The sequence below is a fragment of the Pongo pygmaeus genome, chromosome 8, assembly GCF_028885625.2.
Source record: "Pongo pygmaeus isolate AG05252 chromosome 8, NHGRI_mPonPyg2-v2.0_pri, whole genome shotgun sequence".
Lineage (NCBI taxonomy): Eukaryota > Metazoa > Chordata > Mammalia > Primates > Hominidae > Pongo > Pongo pygmaeus.
Window position 1 is genome coordinate 123,738,068 of NC_072381.2, and position 23,782 is coordinate 123,761,849.

The window sequence follows — 23,782 nt, forward strand, 5'->3', positions numbered from 1 at the left end:
AGGAACTTTGAAAGGTGAACAACCCGAAGTACTGAAATGTTCTCAGCATGAATTAAGTAATTCATCTCTAAAGTGGTCTGAAGATAGAGGCAATAGAATTTCCAGTAATAACAAATGATCAGAGATGGATTTGGCCTGACACTCCAAGAAAGTACAGGCATTGCATTAATCTGGCAACAAAATAATTGTATCAGTAATTTTTTAGAGAAGAGATATTATAATATTAGAAGTAAAGACATGTTAATAGCATCATTAATCATAAACCTCACATAAATTTTTAAAATCAGCTCTAGGTTTAGCAATAAAAGTCCTAAGTATAATTCATTCATTCAAATAAATAAATACTTATGTAATTCTTACCATGAATGAAGGCTGGCATAGACAATCTGACACTAAAGTGGGCAGATTCCAGGGGATATAAAGATGAATTAAACTCAGTCTTGTCTTTGAGGAATTTAAAATGAGAGGAGTGTGATGTTTTTACCAAAATTTCACCATTATTGTTTGAGTCATTTCCATTGAGCAGTGTTTTACCTTTATAATCAGAACCAAGAGTGTTGATTTTTTTTAAAGGGATTTAAGTGCCATTGAGTGAGATGCAAAGTTTTATAAGAGTTCAGAAGAGAGATCCCTGTCAAAGAAAATTTTCGAGGAAGAGTGAGCGTGTGAGCTGGGCATGGAAAGATGGCCAGCTTAATGACAGACTGAGTGGGGGAAGGCAATCCAGGTGGAAGGTATCATATCAGCTAAAGCTGGAACGTGAAATTAATGGAAAACAATGCAGTGTGGCTGCAGGTTAGGGTGCATATACGGCAGAAAAAGCTAGTATGTAATATTAGGGCTCAATCATAGGAGGCCTACACTATCACACTCAGGAATTCATATTCAGTTTGCCAGGTCATGTATGTAAGGTACTTAGCAAACAGTGCCGTGGGCATCAAGATATACGAGCCATTATCATTAGTGTTCAATGTCTCATAAGAAGATGGAGCAGAGCAAAGACTATAGATAATCCTGGGCAGCCAGTTCAATGTCCTTCCATCTATCCCATAGGTAGGCTCTAGATGAGTGCGCCCCAGCAAGTAGGTCTGTACTGGGGTGTGACTCACTTTCAGATCGTCCCTGACTCACCATCTCCCCCAGCACTCATCATATTCCTCAGCGGCAAGCATTGACACTCTGAAAGTTCCTTCAGTACACAGACTATGTCCTCTTCTATATCTTTGTTTCCATGGCCTTAGCACATATTAGATGTTCAAGAAATGCTTGTTGAACCAATTCCGCATTAGGTATGAATACTCCCAGACAAATAAATACATTGATACTCTGACCAATGTGTCAGAACAGATGGCCTATTCATTTAGTAATTGAGTTTGTCTCCACTGGACATACTAATGATAGCTAGTTTCTGGATCTGCCAGATTCCCAAATGAGGCATTGTCCAGAGAGGCCCTTGCTTACAATCCTCTGGATATTGACATCCTCTCGGTTCTCCTCCTTTACCCCTAAACTACCACACCTACCTCCATAGGGATATTGTGCGTGAAATAAGGTTTTCACATGCCTTGCATTGTGCCTGATGCATACTAAAATTCACTAAGCATGCTCGTTCCCCTAAACAGAATTTCTGACTTGTCCACCCCTTGGCTACAGCATGGTAGACCATTTAGTGTACTGTTTTGGAGACGAAAGAAGTAAGAGAAGGCTCTTTCACAATTTTCATCTGAATGTCTCCTTTAGACAGACGGAGCCATCCTTATGGACATTGGCATACTCTTCCCTTTTCTACAATGGTACCCAACTCCTTGTGGCTGAGCTCAGTTCTTGAAAATTCAGAATTATAAAGTTCAGAGCTGCAGTATAGGTCAAGTTCCTCTTCCCACCGAGACCTAAGGGATTGAAGTTCACAGTGAAGAACTAAAGGAGGGATGGAGGCCCAGAGTGGTCCAGTGACTTGCCTCTGCTGAGCACTGTTGAGAAGTGGGAGAAGAAGGGTGTTCAGTTTTAATCAGAATCTTTACCATCACGGAGACAGGGAAGCCGAGTGGATAAGAGCAGGGGCCAAACTGACACACAAATCCCAGCCCCCCACCTATTTTTACAAATAAAGTTTTACCAGAACAGGGTCATGCCCGTTAATTTATGCATCACCTATGGCTGCATTTGCACTACAGCAGCAGCAGAGATGAGTGGGTGCAACAGAGATCATAAGTCCTACAAGGCCTGAAATATTTGCTATCTGGCCTTTTGCAAAAAATGTCCGCTGACCTTTTGTTAAGAATAATGGCTTTGTTAAGCAGAACTGAGTTTAAATCCTAGTTCCAACTTGGGTGAGTTAACCTCTTTACACCTCAGCTTTTCATCTGTAAAGTGGGCGTAATAAGAGCATCTACTCTGAGGGATTATCATGAGGATTAAACACCCCAAGGTACCTAGCACAACGCTTGGACCATAGTAAACTTATTGAATGTGAGCAATGACAATGATGATGGTGTACATATATGTAAAATTTGTCATACTGAGGACACTATACCTCCAAAAGTCTTTAACAATGTGTTTTAAAATGTACCTGGAATTTGTTTTAATCAAGTATGCTGAGATATGCAGACACAAGAATAACTGTCGTGAGGGAGGAAGTTATATTCACGGATCCCTAGAAACAGGAGGCAGGGTACACCATACAGGCCACGTGGAAGAAGCACCAAGATCGGGCAGAAGGCCGAGGGAGTGAGGGGGAAACGTGGGCAGGAGCCTTTATTGAAGTTTCTGTGAGAAAGACAAGCAGGGTAGGCAGTTAGGATGGGCTAGTTTGGATAATTTCCACAGGTTCTCAGGTACAGGAACCACCCCAAGTCTCCTGATACCTGGCCCTAGGGTAAGTGGGGCAGGGGGATAGTGTCCTTGAGAGGAGGAGCTTGATAAAGGAGGTGGTTGAGGGTATGGGCTCTGGATTGGTTGGTTTGTATATGAAAGGTTCACTCCTGGGGAGGTGTTTACTATCTCTAGGTATTGACTACCTCTGGAAGGGGCAGGCTCTCCATGATCAGCAAGACTCCAAAATGTCAAAGCATGAGAAAATAAGAAAATAATTAACATGAAACGGCTTGGTGAAGGCCTATAATAGATACACCCATACATACATATATACATGTAATACATGAAAAAGATATATGTGTTAATGCAACTAAAATACATATACATACACATATATATTGCATATAACATATATGAAACATACAGGTATAAGGCAAGTGGAATACACACACACGCACACACAAATAATCTATGCCCCCACAAAAAATACTTTCTCAGTTTCTAGGAACAATACTACCAGACTGATGAAACTACTCTACCTGATTGTATGATCCTTGCACTAAAAGTAAAATAGAGGTCACATGGGAGTGGAAAGTAGGTTGAATTTAGGAATATATCTACTGTGGTTTTTCCTTTGCTCTCTATCCCTTTAGGATTTCTCTTTAGCTCCTTCCATTTTTTTCCCCCATCCAGTGGTGAAATTGAGTCACTGCAGCAGCTGAGGCAGAGAGCTTTTCCTTCAGGATTCACGGCCTATTTCTCAGTTCTGGGAAAACAACTCTAACAACTCAACAGAGTGAAGAGAGATAAAGATGTTGGGAATGACTGATTTCAAACAATCAAAACTGCTTTGGGGATGAGGATGAAGTTGGGACATTACTGCCTTGTATACCACATACTATAATATTTATTATGTCTATTGTTTATTGTATGTGTCCTTCTTTAGAATTTTAACTCCCCAAGGGCAAAGATCCCTGACTGTTTTGTTTATCAATGTATCCAAAAGGCCTAAAACAGAGCCTCGTACCTTATACACACTCTGCAAATATTTGCTGAATTGAATAAAAGGCTGCCGATCTATAAACTAAGATGCTTTCAAATAAAACTAAGACAAGGACATTGATAGCATATCCTCATCCCCTGTCTGGCCCCTTGGATTTGATTTGAGCCTCTGTGATTAGAATGATGAAGTCTGTTGGGGCTGTTTTCAGGAGAGGCTGTGAGACTCTGGGCACCAGAAGAGCTGCCCTGGGACACAGAGAGGAAAAAGTAATAAATAATGGAGAAGAAAAAAAAAACCGTGGGAAACAAATAAACTCAAACTAGAAATGAAATAAGCTATGGCTTCTGTAATCCTCCTGCACATAACAACTATGGATTTTGGACAAAATACAAAAAGCAGCTATCCAGAGGCACTGAAGAGAAGCCAAGCAGGCAGACAATGGAGGGGAATCTGCACATGGAAGAAGGAGATGACAGTGGGAAAGTTCTCATTATTACAGCTCTTTGCTGGAAAGCCGGTCCCAATCCATGCCAAATAAAGGTTACTAAAACATGAATAGAAAATCTGTAGTCTTACTGGCATGAAGAGCCAGGAGACAGGGTTTATGGTGATTATAGCAACCAGAAAGTGAGGAGGGGGGAATCTTGGAAAAATGAGAGCCAAAGAGGAGGAAGTAACATGTTCTATGTATAAACTCTGCACAAGTCATTGGCTGACTCATGAACCATGTGTGCAAATAGCCCAGCTAAGGCTAGAAGAACCAAACAGAGATTTCTGTTGCTGCACACTGGAGACAGTTTAGAGTTTGAAGTCGTTAAATTAGCTGCCTGCTTAAAACAAATCGTCACTCTTCAGAGGAATATAACAGAACCCAGAGGCTCTGCAACATATCATTCACAGTTTTCTGGATAATATCTAAAATACTAGGCATATGAAGAAAAAAAGAAAATGTAAGCCAAAAACAATCAATGCAGACTGACACTCAGATAAATAATTAGCAGACCAAAATTTTAAATCAGCTATTTTAACTATGCTCATGAATGTAAAGGAAAATAGGTTTGTAAAGAATTAACAAATACAAAATCTCAGAGAACTAGAAATTATTAAAATGATCGAATAAAAATTCTAAGACCAAAAACTGTAATACAATATTTGAAATAAATGTTGCCATACGGGCCTGACAGTAAATGGAAATGACTGAAGAAAAACTGAGAGAATTTGAAGACAGATCAATATAACTAATTCTATCTAAAGAATATAGAGGAAAAAATACTGGGAAAAATGAGCAGAGCTTCAGGGACTTGTGGGACAATACTGAAAGATCTAGCATACATATAATTAAGTTTCAGAAAGAAAAGAGAGAATGGAATAGAAAAAATATTGAGGAAGATGTAATATACATGATAAATATATATTAGCAGAAGTGAGTCTATTTTAAAATGTAATTTTAGATTTCAGATATATATGTGGTAGAAATAAAAAATTCAAAAAAAGATAATTAATATAGAAGATAATAACAGGGATATCCAAACTGTGTGAAAAATGTTCTGGAGATCGAACAAATAGCAAAAGTACAAAAAGATCAAATCACACCAGAGTAACACTTTTCAGAACTGAAAAAAAGGTAATATCATAAACCAAGAAATATTCTTAGTCACTTATAACTGAGACATGAGAGTTTTCAACTTTTTTTTTTTTTTTTTTTTTTGAGATAGAGTCTCGCTCTGTCACCCAGGCTGGAGTGCAGTGGCATGATCTCGGCTCACTGCAAGCTCCGCCTCCTGGGTTCACGTCATTCTCCTGCCTCAGCCTCCCAAGTAGCTGGGACTACAGGCGCCCACCACCACAGCCTGGCTAATTTTTTGTATTTTTAGTAGAGACGGGATTTCACCGTGTTAGCCAGGATGGTCTCGATACCCTGACCTCGTGATCTGCCTGCCTCGGCCTCCCAAAGTGTTGGGATTACAGGCATGAGCCACCACGCCTGGCGAGAGTTTTCAATTTTAAAGAGAAAAACTTTAGATTCCTTTTTAAATTTTATATTTGAATCATTTTAAGTTTATTTCTAAATATTTCATATATTGTGAACCATCTAAAAATAATATGTCAAACACTTGTGTATGCTCCACCTGGTTTAAGAAATAAAGCAAGCTGGGTGTGGTGGCACACACCTGTAATCCCAGCTACTTGGGAGGCTGAGGCGGGAAGATGGCTTGAGCCAGGAGTTTGAGGCTGGCTATGATCAAGGCTGAGAATAGCTGCTGAACTCCAGCCTGGGCAACACAGTGAGACCACGGAAAGAGAAAAGAAAGAAGGAGAGAAGGAGAGAAAGAGAGACAGAGAAAGAAAGAAAGAAAGAGAGAGAGGGAGGGAGGGAGGGAGGGAAGGAAGGAAGGAAGGAAGGGAGGAAGGAAGGAAGGAAGGAAGGAAGGAAAGGAGGGAGGGAGGGAGGAAGGAAGGAAGGAAGGAAGGAAGGGAGAGAAAGAGAGAGAGAGAAAGAGAAAGGAAGAGAAAGGAGGGAAGCGAGGTACGTGGTAAAGAGGAAGAAGGAAGGAAGGAAGGAAGGACGGGAGGCAGGGAGGAAGGGAGGGAACATTACCAAATACTGTTGGACACTCGGCCGTTTACCCTTCTCTGATTTTACTTTTCTCTACACACCCCCACATTGTAATCACTATACTGACTTTTTTTTTTTTTTTTTAAGACAGAGTCTTGCTCTGTCGCCCAGGCTGGAGTGCAACGGCACGATCTCAGCTCACTGGAAGCTTCGCCTCCCGGGTTCACGCCATTCTCCTGCCTCAGCCTCCAGAGTAGCTGGGACTACAAGCACCCACCACCACGCCTGGCTAAATTTTTGTATTTTTAGTAGAGATGGGGTTTCACCGTGTTAGCCAGGATGGTCTCAATCTCCTGACCTCGTGACCTGCCCGCCTCGGCCTCCCAAGGTGCTGGAATTACAGGCGTGAGCCACCGCACCCGGCCCACTATATTGAGTTTTATCAGTATCTTAACTTTTTAATGTAAGTGCATTTATTGTTAAACAATATGTAGTTTAAGTTTTGATGCTTTTGAACTCGAAATAATACTCTATGTTTTCTTCTAAAACTTTTTGAGTTCAACATTATATTTTCTGATATTCATCTAGGCTGGTGCACACAGCTGCTGTTCATTTATTTTATGAACAATATTTTATGAACATATTGCAATTTATTTTTTTAATTCTCCCTTCCACAAATATTAGGGTTTTTAAATTTTTTGGTATTACCAAAAATGCTGCTACAAACTGTCTCATACATGAATTCAGAAATGCATGTTTAAGGGTTTCTCTAAAATAGTGTCAAAGCATGGTCCTGTACCAGCAGCCTGATTATCACTTGTGATCTTCTTGGCAATGCAAATACTTTAACTGGACTCTACCACAGACCTGCTGAATCAGGAACTCTGAGAGTAGGGGCAACAATCTGTATTTTATAAGCCCCCTGGAGATTCTGATGCACTGCCAAGTTTGAGAGCTCGCTACTCTAGAAGTGGAATTACCAGGTCACGGGAGGGTGCATGCATCTTGATTCTGTAATATTAATGGCTGTCCAAAGTGATTGTATCAACTTATACTCCCACCCATCATTATATGGGTGTCTACTGTTTTACATTCTTACCAGCACTTCATATTCTCAGAACTTTTATTTTTTGGCCAATCCAGTTGACACAGAATGGTATTTACAGTGTTTTATTTTAGACTTCCTTGATTCCAATTTTTTTTTTTTTTTTTTTTTTTTTGAGAGGGAGTCTCGCTCTATGGCCCAGGCTGGAGTGCAGTGGCGTGATCTCGGCTCACTGCAAGCTCCACCTCCCAGGTTCACGCCATTCTCCTGCCTCAGCCTCCCAAGTAGCTGGGACTACAGGTGCCCGCCACCACGCCCAGCTAATTTTTTGTATTTTTAGTAGAGACGGGATTTCACTGTGTTAGCCAGGATGGTCTCGATCTCCTGACTTCATGATCCGCCCACCTCCGCCTCCCAAAGTGCTGGGATTACAGGCGTGAGCCACGGTGCCCAGCCCCTTGATTCTAATGAGATTGATCACCTTTCTGTTTGTTAGTCATCCATATTTTTTCTGTGACATGTCTGTTCTTGTCTTTTGTCCATTTTTCTGTTGGATTGTCTTTTTTCTGACTGAGTTCTTTATTCATCCTTGTCAGTTAGATGTTTTGGGAATACCTTCTCCTAGTCTCTGGTTTTTTGTTTTTGTTTTTGTTTTTTACTTTTAAATCGCATTTTTTGATCAACAAAAGTCTTTAATTTTAATGTGTCATATTGATCATTTTTCTGTGTGGTTCGTGATTTTTTCATCTGACTTAAGCAATCCTTTCCTACCATAAGGTAATAAAGATGTTCTACTTTATTTTCCTCTAAAAGTCTTAACATTTTCCTCTCATATTTAGATCTTGAATCTACATTGACTTTATTATGTTCAGTGTGAAATATGAATCTGGTTTTTTTCCATATGGATAAATGATTGTCCCAGTTACAGTGAATACATAGATTTTAGGAAGGAAAATCAGCATCTTTATAGTACTGAGTCCCCCTGTTTCTCTTCATGATTGTGCAATTTGTCCATTTATTTAGGTCATTTTAAATGTATTTCAATAAGATTTAATAATCTTTGGTAAATTTATTCCTAGATATCTTAATTTTTAGTTGCTTTATAAATAGTACCTTTTAAAAATAAGTTTATATTTTCCAAGTGTTTGTTTCCAGAGTTAAAAAAAAACAATTTTTGTATGATGGTCTTCTAGCCACCAACCTTACTTAACGTCAAAATGGTAAAAACCAGACCACATTTATCATATTCTGCTATAGCAATCATTACAAGATGCTGGACTAACATCTCTGGAACGCTCAGGAAAAGAGTGTGAGACCTTGGGATACCCCACTTAGGGAAGCTGCCATTCACACATAAATGCAACAGAAAGGAGACTCACAAATCCATAAAGTCTCAGATTGTCGTTTTCACAGCTTACTTGAGGCCACATACCAAAATACTAGGAAATGAATTAGAATTTTAAAATAATGGAGATGTTGCTGCTAAGATGAATCTGAGGTAACCCCTTGTCAAAACGGAAGTAAGTAAACAAGAGCTCAAACTAGAAGGCCGCTGCTGCTGTCTGGTTTAACTGACTTAAAAAATAGTAGTACACAAAACAGAAAAATATCCTGGGATCAAATGGGGGTGAGGAGGACATTCAGAACTTTAGATTCAAGAAATGAAGGATGGAAAAAGCGGAACCAGCATGATAAATCTCTTGTCTTTCACCCAGAAAAGCAACAAGCCTATAGTTTTTACCAGATACATTCAAAATGTGAAATGCTGTTCCATTTGATGGTTTGAGTGAAAAACATACATGTCTACAATCCAAATTGTTTTAAAACATCAAAGGAGACAATACTGTACATGTGCTAAAAGGTATATAAAGGACAACAAAGTATTAAAATGGGAAAATAACTATACATAACGATTATAATGAATATAGTTACATAAATTCCCCATCAGCTCCTATCGAATAAAAAACTTTAATAATACTTTACTTAACAGAATTTTTTCAACCGAAGCACTACAAACATGATTAAAAATAGAATGATGGTTATTCCATATACCAAAAGCCTATTGAAGAGAAGAGAGTTGTATTTGGGAAAAAGCTTCTGAAGATTTTTGCTTTGTGTGACAGAATACAGAAAGATATGTTCAATGTCAACTATAAAAAAGTTTCAAAATCTCATTTATTTTGTTTGTTTAGCAAATACTTATATAGTGCTTACCATGTGCCAGCTATTATTCTAAGTGCTTTACAAAGAGAAACTCATTCTATTAGTCCGGATCCTGGCAGGAAACAGATGGCACGCTCAAATTGGATAAATTGAAGCGAATTGAATACAAGGAATATTTACAAAGGTGTGAGTGGGATTTAGAAAATGCAATAGGGGATTGGGCAACACCCTGGCTCACAGCAGCAGGGAGCCTATACCACCCCCAGGCCTGCCTGAAGGGCCTGGGAGAAGGAGTGGTTGGAGGTACCTAGAGAGAGCCTCTTCCTAGAGGCTGCTTGGCAGGAGCACTGGGTGGCAGACAACCCATGGCAACCTGACAGGCAGGGAACAAGGGGAATAATCACCCTGACCTCACTGTCCTCCTGCCCCTGGCTCTCCTGCCCATACTCTCATTAGCCAAACCCAACAGAAAGCCGGAGAGCAGAGAGCTCATTGATGCCTCTTGTACAGGTCAGCCTCCCAGGGTACAGAAGCAGGTTGGAGAAAGGTTGGAAGTGGAACTAAAGGAGCGAAGAGAAGATACTCCACCTACTTATAATAACCCTATTTAGTAGGTGCTATTGGTGCATGCATTTTGTAGAAACTGACACACAGAGAGGCGTCAGTTGCCAAAGAACTTGCCCAAGATCACAGAGCTCATAAGTGATGGATCCAGGATTTTAACCCAGGCATTTAGCTATCTCTCTTACAATATTATCATACAGAAAACCTATGTAATCACCCTCTATAATTAAAAACATTTCTTAATACTGCCTGATATACTGAAATTTAAATGGATAAAAAAAGACCATTTTAAGAGTCATTTCTGACTTCTTTCTACCACCTGTTTAACGGCTGGGAGGCGTTTTTATGTTATTGGAGGCACTTAACTACCAAGATTTCCATTATGATTCAGAGATCATTTTGAAAATTGAGCAATTTTCATGATAGGCATACTTCCCAGCAGCTTCTTAGTAGAGTTGGGAGGATTATGGCTAGGGGAAACACAGGAGGTGAAAATGTGGTCTCATTGGAAAGTGTTCAGTTGTGAATGTGGATGGTGGTTTTATTAAATTTGTACACTTGAAGTCTTTTAATTTTCCAATAGAATTGTAGGAATCTGGCACTTCTTAACAATCAGGGCACAAATCCTTCCTAGTTTTTTTTTAGTGAGTATTTTCCAATATTAAAACTAAGCCGTGAGTTCAGTATAAAATGAGTGTGATACAGCAAATAAACTGTAAAGCATATTTCTAGAGAGAAAGATATATTTTCTTGCTGATTTCTATTATTAGGTTAGTATCCCTTGAATAAACTACTTACTAGAAGCTTCAGAATTGGGAATAAGTACAAGGCTAGAATGGTTGCCAAGTCCAATATTGTTTTCCTGGATACTTTTGCATTTTAAGAGCTTTTTTTTTTCCAGAATTTTTCCGCTTTACATCTACCCTTTCATGTTGTACCCCTGCCCTTGTTTCTGCTTCTCGGCCATACACTTAGTGCCCCAGGCATGTGTTTCCCCTCCCTCTTCCCCGGAGAATGCATTTCATACCTTTGTGCCTTTTCATTTGCTCTTCCGTTGGCCTTCCTTGCCCCTCTCTTATACTTGGTCACTCCTGTTCTTCGTTTAGGAATCTAAAGACTGTCTTTTGTGAGAATGTTTCCCCATCTCCCCTAGAAAGAGCCTATCACTCCCTTCCATGAGCGCCTAGGGTTTTGTGTACATACCTTGTTTGCAGCCCTCTACCGTATTGTATTAACCTTATTTGCTGGCATATTTATTTATTACACTGAACTGTGACTTCTTGGAGGCCAAGATCCTAGTCTACTGAAGAGTTTTACAAAAGTCGTTGGATGAACAACTATTCCTGAACCAACTAAAAATAATTAGTTGTAAAATTCTTGGCCATCATACAGGGACCAGAAACCCCTTCAAAATCCGTTTATATTTTTCTGTGTCTGCCACCTGCAGGAAGAGATTCAGAAAATAGCCCAAGAGCATGAAACATCATATATATCCTGATTTGCATTTTACTAAGATTAGGGTCAGTGAGTTAAATACAAGTTTGGTGTAATTCTTCGGTAGGTAGATCTAAAATTTCAGAATTCCCAAATTATTAATAGCTTCCTTAGCTATTTTTATAATGATGCTTTCAGTAAATTCACATCATTGTTAAGTATACTAAAACTTAGATATATGCTCAAAACAGTAAATGATTATTTCCAATAGCATTCTTCTGAACAAGTATTAAACCAGAACAAGTTTAATTGTTCTGAACAAGTATTAAACCAGAACAAGTATTAAAACCAGAATATGAGTTAGGTTCATATTATCACAAATGGAGAAGAAATTTTGGTTTAAGAAAATACTCTTCAGTCCCCTGAATGACATAACGAGCACAATATCTTTGTGTTTAATTTGGGTATAAGCGTTGGTCTTTTTAAAAGAGTGAGAGAGCCTCTCTCTGGATCTCCTTTTGGGTCTCAGATGCCTCCCTCATAGGTGTCATTTCAAACTGCTCCATCATGAGTGCTCCAGTCTCCATCTACCTGGTCTACCTGCCCACTCACCCAGTTTTCCCAGGCGCTCACTACCCACATGGCTTACTTTCAATTCCGTTTATGGTGAACCACTCATTTGCTTTTATCGCTTCCACCACTGGCTCCTGACCATCCCTCCCTCTACTTGGGAGCGGGACGGAGTGACTCCTAGGCCACACATCGTGTAGTGTCTATAGGTGGCACTGGGGCTGGGGAGGCAAGAGCAAAGTAGCAGCTGTTTCCATGACCCATTTCTCCTCAAGTGCTAATAGTAAACTCTCAGTGGTGTCGTAGAACCTTATTCTACTTGAGATTTAGTTTAGGGAAGTTCATTCACTAAGATAACTTCTTCAGTTCTCTTTCTCCACGGCCAGACATGTCCCCAGCATCATTGATCAATGAAGACACCACGTGCCGAAGTATATGATCAACCATGAAACAGTAGTAGAGGGAAAAACATTATCTTTACCTAAACTGTGAAAGAACAAGGAAATTTATAGATGTTTTTGAAATTAGAAATCTGTGTGGTATTAAAAAAAGTGTTCTGTCAAGAGACCTCAACATGTAACATGAGGACTTAAAACTCAGTAATAGTTTTCTTCGTTTCTAGAACTACATTCCTGTTTACTGAGAGTTTGTGGCTTAAGAAGTGTTATCTAAATCCTCAAGTTGGCTAATGATTTGGAACCTTTTTCTAAGTTGTTAGTATGATTTTCCAGTATTTTTTCTCCCTTAATCTGCCATATGGCATATATTTATTCTTAACATTACTGTAAATTAAAATTAATTTTGTTTTAGGAATTTGAAAGAATTCCATAAAATCTCTTCAGGTAGCTGGAAATGTCCTGCAGTTGAAACAAACTAGGGTTGGGAGACACTAATCTAGATTAAGATTAATAAGCAACATGTTGGGATTAATCATGTGTTTTTGCACTTTCTGTCTTGAGACAGAGAGCCACAAGTGGTGGAGTTTGCAAATAATAGTTAATCCCAATGTACTGAAAATAACATTTCATTCTTTAATATATCTTGGAATGCAACCATGACTCATTTTCTTCTTTTGGTTTATAGCTCTTATTTGGATGTTAATAGTAAATGAATTATAGCTCACTATGAATTACAGCAGAAATCTACCTCATGGTTTATGCAAATGAACAGTCATAAGATTTTAACCAAGTAGTTTATGACAAATAATTTATAACAAGATCAGTTTTACCATTAAAGAAAAGCACAATAAATTGAAAAGGATAAGATGAATGAGAAGTGCTTGGCACTTTGCTTTGTTCTTAGCACGTTGGCAATTCCTGTCATTAATAACACTTGGCTTTAATGTGGCAAATTTCATTTTGGATGTTTAAAGTACTTCAGAAACATTTGTTTGTTATTCTTCCCAGCATCCCAGGTCCATAGGTGCCCTACCTCAGAAGAACATTTGTTTTCATTAGGAGTTAAAAGTAGAGTTAGAACCAGATAAAAGTCAACAAGCCTTTTAGAGGGGAAATAAGGATTACATCATATTTCCAGTGGCTTCTTCTCTATTAGCTCATGGTGAAATATTTTTCCTGCAGCCTCGAGGCGAAGGAAGCAAAAGTGACCCCTTCCTTACAGCTTCGGAATGAGATGAGTTATTCTACCCTATGTGAACCCATAGACTCATCCGTCCATGAGTCAAGGATGGGTCAGTAATGTGAACTGAGTTGGAAATTGTTGCTCCATGAGTCATATTCTCAACGTGCTCCATTCTTTTGATTCCTCCAATTCTTCCTCGTAGTTTTTTATTTATTTATTTATTTATTTATTTATTTATTTATTATTTTTTTCCCCATTGCTGATAACTTGTGTTCTCTAAGCAGTAATTTTCTGTTGATAAAACTATGAGACATCCATCACCTCTGTTTGGGTGAGAGCTTTTTGAGTGCTGGGATTTTACTTTTTCATCTCTATATAATCAAGATTTAACACAGGGCCTGGGATGGACAGTCCACACACACACACATACACACACACGCACACACACACATGTTATTAACTGATTGACTAAATGGTAAATATCATCAGTAAGTCATAGAGAAATTTAGCCCCTCAAGCTCTATAAATGCCATTTAGTGTGCAAAATGCAGCAATACATCATAAAATCAGGGCAGACACCTCTGCTTAGTACAATCATTAACAATGGCATTGCTTATCATCTCCAACAGCCACCCCAGTTTTCTCTTTCATCTATTTGAACCTTTGCAGGTTAGTGGTCCTTGTAATTTAAGCCACAGTCACAATAAGCACGTCCTTTAGAGTCTTTAGTTTGGGTTCAGCAAACAAAGATTACTCATACTTTCTTAGTCTCCTTCAGTAGTCAACAGGTCTAGCAATTTTGTGGCTTTTCAACAGCCTAGCCAGACACTGACAAAATGCTTTAGAAGGACCTAGTCTTATTTTTCCTCTTAGGGCTAGAGATGATCTTCTCATTGTTAGTAACAGCTTTCGAAAATTTCAGGAATGTTGAAGACAAAGAATACAGGTGGGAGTGAAGGGAATGTTGGAGCTGATTCCACAATTTTGCAGGTGGATTAGATACTGAAGTTAGATGTTTTCAGATTATATTGTACTTCGTAGGCATCAAACTAGCCAAACAAAATAAAAAGAACCTGCCTCGCTCTTGCCTGTATAATGTATTCCTGTTTAGTTAATAGAAACACTGCTCCTCCAAATTTCCAGGTTAATCTCCAATTTTGTAATTACATTAGAAATTAGTATAAATTAACATAATTAATTGAGAATTAATTAACACACTTGAGAACTATTTATCCAGGAACTTTGAATATTATGGTATTCTATATAAATCAGCTTAAGATATTAACTGGACCTGCAGTATCACAAATTTTAGAAACCATTCACCTTAAATATATGAAAGCTTTTTTAATTTCCTTTAGAAGAGACAAATTGTGAGAGGTTATTTCCAGGCATTATTTTGTCATTCTAAATCTATGTTTGTTTCCTAGATTACAAGATGACTAGTAGTGATTACAATTGCAGCTAAAAGTATTCACATTAAACATACCTAGAAATAGGCAAGGTGAGGTGGTCCACGTTTATAATTTTAGCACCTTGAAAGGCCAGGGTGGGAGCCTGAGCTCAACTCACTTGAGCCCAGGAGTTTGAGACTGACCTGAGCAACATGGGGATTCCCCATCTCTACAAATACTTTAAAAATTAACCCGTGTACACCAGCAGTCCCAGTTACTCGAGAGGCTGTGGCTGGAGGATCCCCTGAGCCCCGGAGGTCAAGACCATGGTGAGCTGCAATCACACCACTGCACTCTAGCCTGGGTGACAGAATGAGACCTGGTCTCAAAAAAACAAAAAAACATAGAAATAGTAAATATTGTCTTCATTATCTCAAAGAAATAAGGCTAAAGATGGCTCCTCTTTTCTCAGGCATAACTCTGTGTCATAATTTCATGTCTGGGACATAACTCATGTATTTAGATTTAGGGTGGAAATAAGCATGCAGAATAAGAATCACATTAATGACAACCCAGTAGCTATTTGATCTTACTTAGTCAGGCCCTCCATGCCCCCAATCAAATATAATTTACTTAGTCACTTTCTTCACTTCGGCTATGAAAACTGTAGTTTACTAATATGATTCCTATGTAATATTTCAGCATACTGTAGAATTGCATTTGGCAAACTTGAAACCTAGACTAAGAATTTATCATCTTTTTTGGTTGACTTTAAAAAGTAGATGGGATATTGGAGGTGCTGAATACTCAGACTGATTTTTCTCTGGCTGGGAAAATGAGGAGGTCTCTAACTGACTTTTCCAAGAAAAATATGTTACCATCCTGGAGAATAATGTTGGAAACAGAAACCATGCAGGGAGGATTATAGAGAAAAACAAAAATAAAACATAGCAGTGAAAGCCTTGCCATTCATCACAAAAGACCAGTCAGGTGGGCGAGGAGAAAAAGCATGTCTGGGAAGTCCCAGTTAGGTGCTCCTCCTCCCCTCACCTAACTTTAAGTAGAAGAAAACAAATTAGGAAGCATTTAAAGCCAGGCAAGTTGAAGCAAACAATGCAGGGATACACAGACTAGACTCGCAGTTCCTCCAGATCCACACAAAGCCAGTCCAAAGACCTGAAGGAAACCAGAGCTTTCAATCCAGTACGTCAACCAGAATGGAGTGGCAAGAGGAAGAGTTAAGGGAAAGATGTGATTGAGGCTTATTACAGTTATTTATGATGAGGCCAATAACTTGGGTTTGGGACATGGGTTTGGATTCCAATTCTACCACACATTCACCATGTGATTTAATCTCCTTAAATTTGAGTTTCATCATCTGGCAAATGGGGATAATAATTATATTTAAGTCTTTTTTTGTTTGTTTTTTTAAGATAATCTCACTCTATTGCTCAGGCTGGAGTGCAGAGGCACGATCTTGGCTCACTGCAACCTCCACCTCCCAGGTTCAGGTGATCTTCCCACTTCAGCCTCCCAAGTAGCTGGGATTGCAGGCACGCACCACCACACCCGGCTAATTTTTGTATTTTTAGTATAGACAGGGCTTCACCATGCTGGCTAGACTGGTCTCAAACTCCTGGCCTCAAGTGATCCACCTGCCTCAGCCTCCCAAAGTGCTGGGATTACAAGGGTGAGCCACCATGTCTGGCAAGTATTTAACTCTTAGAGTTATTCTCAGAGTAAAAATAAAAATAGCTGATATTTACAGAACATTTATTGTGTGTCTGGCATTGTACTGATCATGCATTTGTTATCTGTCTTAATACTACTTTTAGTCTCATTGTACAGATGAGGGAACCAAGGCTTGGAAATATTAAGTGTTTTGCCCCAAGTCACTCATCTAAGAGGTGGCAAGGCCTTGACTAAGTGAAAGAAATCCATATTGTATACAATATGGTGCAAGCATCACTGAATACTGAAGAAATGGCAGCTATTATGATTTCCCATGTATCTGTCTAGACATGTTGTGCCATCAGATAATATGGCAGAAGTAGAGAGAAGCACCAGCCTCCCATCAACTCTTGGAGTTGACCAGCTGGCAACTTTCAGTGGATAAGGTGACACTAGCATTTTGCATGGTGCCGTAGAAAATCAGCCCATTTGCCTTCTTAGCCTCTAACTCAGATTTCAATCTTCTGTTCTAATAAATAAAGCACTCAACTGGGATTGAGGAAATTTGCATTCTAGCCCCATAGTTGCATACACCTTGATTGTATCCCAGGCATACCTCAGCCATGTGACATCTTAGGAGATCAACAATCAAGAGCATGTTGCTACCTGATTAATTCTGTCTCTCGGGGATTGGCATCACTAGAAACTGAAGAACCTGCACTCTGGGGCACCCAGGTGGGTGTAGGACAGGACAGATGTCATCTGGCTGTTCCCTCAAGACATTATTGAAACTGCCACTGACACAAAGGGCAAAACCAAGGATATCAATCTTACTTTGTAGTTATCTTCATTTCTTAGTTAGATTGAGATTTGATAGAAGCACCTGGTAAAACAAAGAAAGAGAGTTTTTATAAATTAAACTTTTTTAAATTTCTATTTTTTTCTCACTCTGTCTCATGGTGCTGATAAACTTGTTTTAAACAAATAAATTATAGAATGCTACATTTCCCAGTATTATTTTTGCCATGATTTTTGCTTCAGTGGCTGACCCCAGAAATTAGCAAGGGAAAAGTATTCCCATGAAGCTGGCTCATCTCAGATGTTAAACGAAATTACGGTAACCATTCTTTAGATCATAAGTAAGTCTTCCATCGATGTCAAAGGAAATTCAGGATACCGAGAGGTGATATTTTCTTATAGAATCCAGCCAGACGATGTGTAAAGATTTTAGACGTGTAGCTCCTATCAGAGTTAACACGAGTTGTGCTGTTAAAATCCCCTCCTGACACTTTGCATTCTATCCTGGGATGTCTGAAGAAGTTGCAGAAGGGTCATCAAAACATCAGCATCACTTTGATAAACTTGTCAACAGATAAAATAAAATACATGTATGTTTGCTTCTTTTCCTCTGAAATCTAAAGTAATTATGACTATATAAAAATCTTTTATCATAACTAATTAACTAGAAGCTCCTCATAAACTATGTGTCGACAGCACCGAATGTCTAATTATCTTTTTTCACTTTGGAATTGTGATGTTGAATAATGAAGAAAACATTACCTGATGAAGTCTTTTATTTTATGGTGATATCTCAGGAGACAAAGGAGACACAAAGGCTTAAATGCCATCTTCAATTACATCTTGGCCTTGGCAATGTTTTAGCTGGTTTTGATTTGCATGGAAACCACGTTATATTTTTTAAAGCATATAGAAAGATGGAAGGAAGGAAGGAAAGAGGGAAGGAGGGAAGGAAGGAAGGAATTGTAAGATATTCCGTATAGCTGTTTAATTGCACTGTTGATTCTAGGCATGAGGAACACTTTTCACATGAAGAAAGCCATGGCATAGCTGTTAACTGCTATGCTAACTGCTAGCCTATTCTGCTGGACATTGTGGCTTGGGTTTTGCCAATTCCATTAAAATGTCTATTCTCTCCCTGCCACATAATGATCTACTTTAATTCAAACCAGGCAAGCATGAACTCATGTGACAGATACGACAGAAACAGGGAGGTGAGTGGGTTTTTTGTTTTTTGTTTTTTTTTTTTTACTTTTGAAAGCAATGGATCAAATCCATACCTGCAGACACTTATGTGTAAACCCAGACCTGCTAGAGAGGGCATTTTCAATCCTTGCCTACTCCCAAGCCTGTGCCCACCTTCTAAATATTTCTACATTTCCGTCAAAACTCCAGAATATATTTCAACATAGTTGGCCATTAAGTGGCACTTTCCTTGCTTTCACAGCCACCCCTGTCCTTGGATGCTCTACGCAAGGTCCATTAAAGTACAGGAGGTCTGGCAGAGGGAGAGGCTTGGGGAGTACACAGCTACAATTGGGGCACCCCAAGGGCCTGAGTTTCTTTTCCTCAGGGTTTCTGTTTGATGCTTTCTGTCTTGCACAGGTGGGCTTGGGTCTTCTGACATAGTGCTTCCTAGACTGAGATGCACATGAGCCACTTAAGAGTCTTGTTAAAATGCAGACTGTTTTTTTCTTTCTTTCTTTTTCCTTCTTTCTTTCTTTATTTCTTTTCCTTCCTTCCTTCCTTTCTTCCTTCCTTCTTTCCTTCCTTCCTTCTCTCTCTTTCTCTCTCTCTTTCTTTCTTTTCTTTCTTTTCTTTTCTTTTCTTTTTTTTGAGACAGGGTCTTTCTCTGTCACCTAGGCTGGAGTGCAGTGGCATGATCACGGCTCTCTGCAGCCTCAAACTCTTGGGCTCAAGCAGTCCTTCCACCTCAGCCTCCCAAGTTGTGAGACTATAGGCATACACCACTGTGCCTGGCTAATTTTTTTGTAATTTTGTAGAGAGAGTATGTCACTATATTGCCCAGGCTGGTCTTGAAGTCCTGGGCTCAAGTGACTCTCCTGCCTCAGCCTCCCAAGTTTCTGGGATTACAGATGTGAGCCATCATGCCCGGCCAAAATGCAGATTCTAATTTAGTCGGTCTGAGATGGGGCCTGGGGGTCTGCATTTTTTATCAAGTTTCCAAGGGATGCTGGCATTGCTGGCCCAAGGACCACACTTTGAGTGTTGACACTCCCACTCCACTGAGCCAATTCAGGACTTTCTCTCCCCAAATCCGTTTTTTGGGTTTTTGTTTTGTTTTGTTTTTTTTCAGATGCTCTGTCGCGTGCAGGCTGGAGTGCAGTGGCACGATCTTGGCTCACTGCAACCTCTGCCTCCCGGTTCAAGGGATTCTTCTGCCTCAGCCTCCTGAGTAGCTGGGACTACAGGTGCACGCCATCACACCCAGCTAATTTTTGTATTTTTCGCAGAGACGGGGTTTCACCGTATTGGCCAGGCTGGTCTCGAACTCCTGATCTCATGATCCGCCTCAGCCTCCCAAGTGCTGGGATTACAGGAGTGAGCCACCACACCCAGCCCCCAAATCCTTTCTTTTCCTCCTCAGTCCCTGCTCTGAATTCTGGGAGCGCCAATGGACAATACTTAGTACTAATCTTGGTACTTCTCAGCCTCCGTCTCCTGGGTATGAGCTTAATGTTAAGCTGCATAAGTAAATGTTTCCTGGGTGTGAGGTTTATCTTTGTAAGTAGATTCTAAGCTCTGCCACCTCCCTTTACCTCCAGACAGCAGCAACGATGATGACACAACACAGAAGGCCATGGTAATTATTGTTGAATTGAATTGAGTTGGATTGGATTGAACTGACCAGGCTTTCTTACACTATGTTGAGAATACGTTTCTTCCCAAACCGGATTCAATGACTGATACGGGAGAGCTTTAAGGCAGGTTTGATGTGTTTAGATGCTTGCAGCAGTGATGCTCAAATAAGCAATTGAATTCCAGCATTGGATCTCATGCCTTGTCTCCCTGGTCCCACCAACCTTTCCTCAAACACACAAGCCAAAACAGAAAAGTAAACACAACCAGCAACTGAGTCTATTTCTACTTCCCCAAAGAAATTTCCTCATGTCCCCATCCTTCCTACCCCATCTCTCTGACCCCAACCAAGTGTCTTGCAACTTTCAGAAAAATGAAAGAAGTATCTCCTCCTCCTAAAAAGAAGAGAGAGAGAAACGTATTAATTTGGTAACTGAAATGTATAACAAAGCCCTACTTACTATCTTTTTCTCTGAATCAACTTCCAGCCAAGTGGGTTTAATGTATATGCCCCTCCTCCAACTTCTTAAATAAAACCATGGTGATTTGTTGTTTCCTGCTATTATTTCGTCGTCTCGTAATACTCCATCTCTTCGTTGCCTATCCCCTTGCTACACATCCCTGTGGCTCCACGCAAATCCAGCCTCTCGCAACCAGTTTTTCCCCCATGCTTCCCCAGCCTGAAGGAAATCCACTCTCCTTGGAAATTGCAAAGCTGTAATTTAGAGTATATTCAGCCATTAATTGTGCAGTATCCAGTGCCATATTTTTCTATGTTGTCTCAGCCTGCTTTTTAAAGATTTTATTGTTAGCTAACTTTAGACATATTTATGCCTTATTAAAAGAGGGTAGATTAAAGTTTGCTCAAGAAATCCATGACTTATACCTGTGTTCCCTTTGGGTCTGGCATTCATTCACCATTCAGCAATTAATATCTGAGCACCCTAACAGTGGAGTGATTGATGAATAACCAAAATAAAGTGAATATATGTACATAATTGAACTTAAAACCTGATATTTCGCAATCCAAGTACTTTCACATATAACATCTCGTTGTCCTTGTGACATCCTTCTGAAGCAAATGGGAAAAGGTAATATGTCATGCAAAGCATTTAATTAGTAAATTCACTTTGACAGTGTTTCAAGCTAGTATGTGGAGGGGAAAAGTTATTAAGTAAAATAATATAAAAGTTAATTGTGACATGTCAAACAAACTCTTAGAGAAGATTCATAAAAATACCAAAGAAGAACAGTGCTCCAAAATCTAAACAACGGTGGATCGATTTATGGCTTATTTAACCAAATCAACAATCTGGAAAAGGTACCTCTTAAATTTGAACTGAAAGCTTGACAGAGAGTAAGACAGCCTGACCTCCATGGTTAATAAATTCCATAAGTAGAAAGCAAACATTAAAAATGCCCTGTAGCTCAATGTCTTCAGCCAAAAAAGAACTAATCCAATTGAGTGAGACCAAAGAAAACGACTGGGGATGTATGGTTCCAGAATGTCTCTGAGGTATTCAAACCCAAGTCAATTTAAGGACTTGTAAGTTAATAACTAGGACTTTACACATAATCCTGTACTTTACAGGTAGCCAGTGAAGGTTTTATACAACCAGGGTAATGTGATTTTCATGCTTGGTGTCAGTCAAAATGTCAGTAACTGAGTTCCAGACCAAGAGAAGTTCCTCAATCAGTCCATTATAGAGTCCCCTGGAACAGCGACAGGCGGGGGCAGCAGGGTTCCCAGGAAGACAGGAGCCACAAACACACATAAAGAGGAGAGAGCAGTGGACAGCAGCCATGGAGAGGGCTGGTTCACAGGGGCTTTTAATGGTGGATCTGGTAAATAATTAAATAGGAAGCCTTAAAGATATGTCAGGATCAAAGATTAAGTACAAATTCATAATAGAAATCTTAGGAGCGAACGGCCTTCAAAGCTGTAGTTCTGGGCAATTTATGGATTTGCAGTAATGGTGAGAACCCAGAAGCAATGAGAATTTCTTCTTAGCGTGATTCGTCATCAGCTTTTAACAGTCAGGCTAAGAACATCCGGAGTTTAGGTGGTCAGAGAGTGAATTTAAGTTTCAAAGGGGTGAGATGACTACTTTTTAACATAATACGTAATGTTAAATGGATATTTTAAATGCATTGATTGGATTCCTTTTTTACAAACATCATTTAAGAGCTCTCTGTGTGTATGCATGTGTTTTAATTTCCCAGTGGAAATATTATAATGTCAGATGATAAAATCTTTCCAGATTGGATATTGACTTATGTTTAAAAAAATAAAATGGGAAAAGCAACCAGACAATTAACTGAGCACCTAACATGTTCCAATTACAAGACCAGGTACTTTATACACATTCTTTTATTCTTATTTTAATATTGCAAGGTAGGTGGGATTAGCTCCAAATATAAACTAGGAAATGAAGGCTCAGAGGAATATGTTGCTCTGGCTCCTGACCACTCAAAATTTGCAGACCAGCACCATTAGCATTACTTGGGATGGGGTTACAACCCAGAATTTCAGGCCCTACCCTAGACGGACTGACCAGAATCTGCCTTATTCAGTAGCTGTAGCATTCTGAAAGGTCCCTTCTGTATATCACTTGAGTAAGTTCTCATAGAAAACCTGGGATAGGAGGCAGACCAGTGACAAATGACCAGCTACCAGTAACCAAGCTCAGGGCTTGCCAGCCACCTCTGCCATGCAAATGAGCTTCAGCCCCTGGGGCTCCTCACCGAGGAAATGCATATGTAGAGGATCCCTGGGGAAATACCTGTGGTGCAAAAGGAAGAAATGAGGCATCTTTGGGCTGGCTCCGGCCGAGAGTGCAGGAGCCCATGGACTCTCAGGAAGAGTCATTCCACACAAATTTACTGAGCAACAACCATGTATTACCAAAATAGAGGTTAAGGCAGTAGGTTCTGGAGCCAGACTGTATTTCAGATCTGTTGAGTGCTGGCTTTGGGCCTTGCGCAACTTGCTTAATCTCTTTATCCCTCCGTTTCCTTATTTGAAAAATGGGGATACTGATGGAGTCATGGTAAGGCATACAGAAAGAGCTCATTGGACATTTGCTTTCATTATTTCCCATATTGTGCTATGGGGACTACGTCCAGTGTGGAACAAGACTGCTGTGGCCCCTGCCTTAGGTTTTGGAGGAGGAGGCAGACATTACTAGGTACAGTTGTGACAGGTGCTATGCCAGAAAAGCGGGGAACTATGGAAACAGGTAAGAGAGAAGCTAGACTTAGAAAGCAATTAAAGAATATTTCTTATATAATTGACCTTTGCTTGTGATCTGAAGCTTGAGTAGGGAGAAAGACCAGAATTAAACAATCAAATGAGGAACTGAACCCTGGAG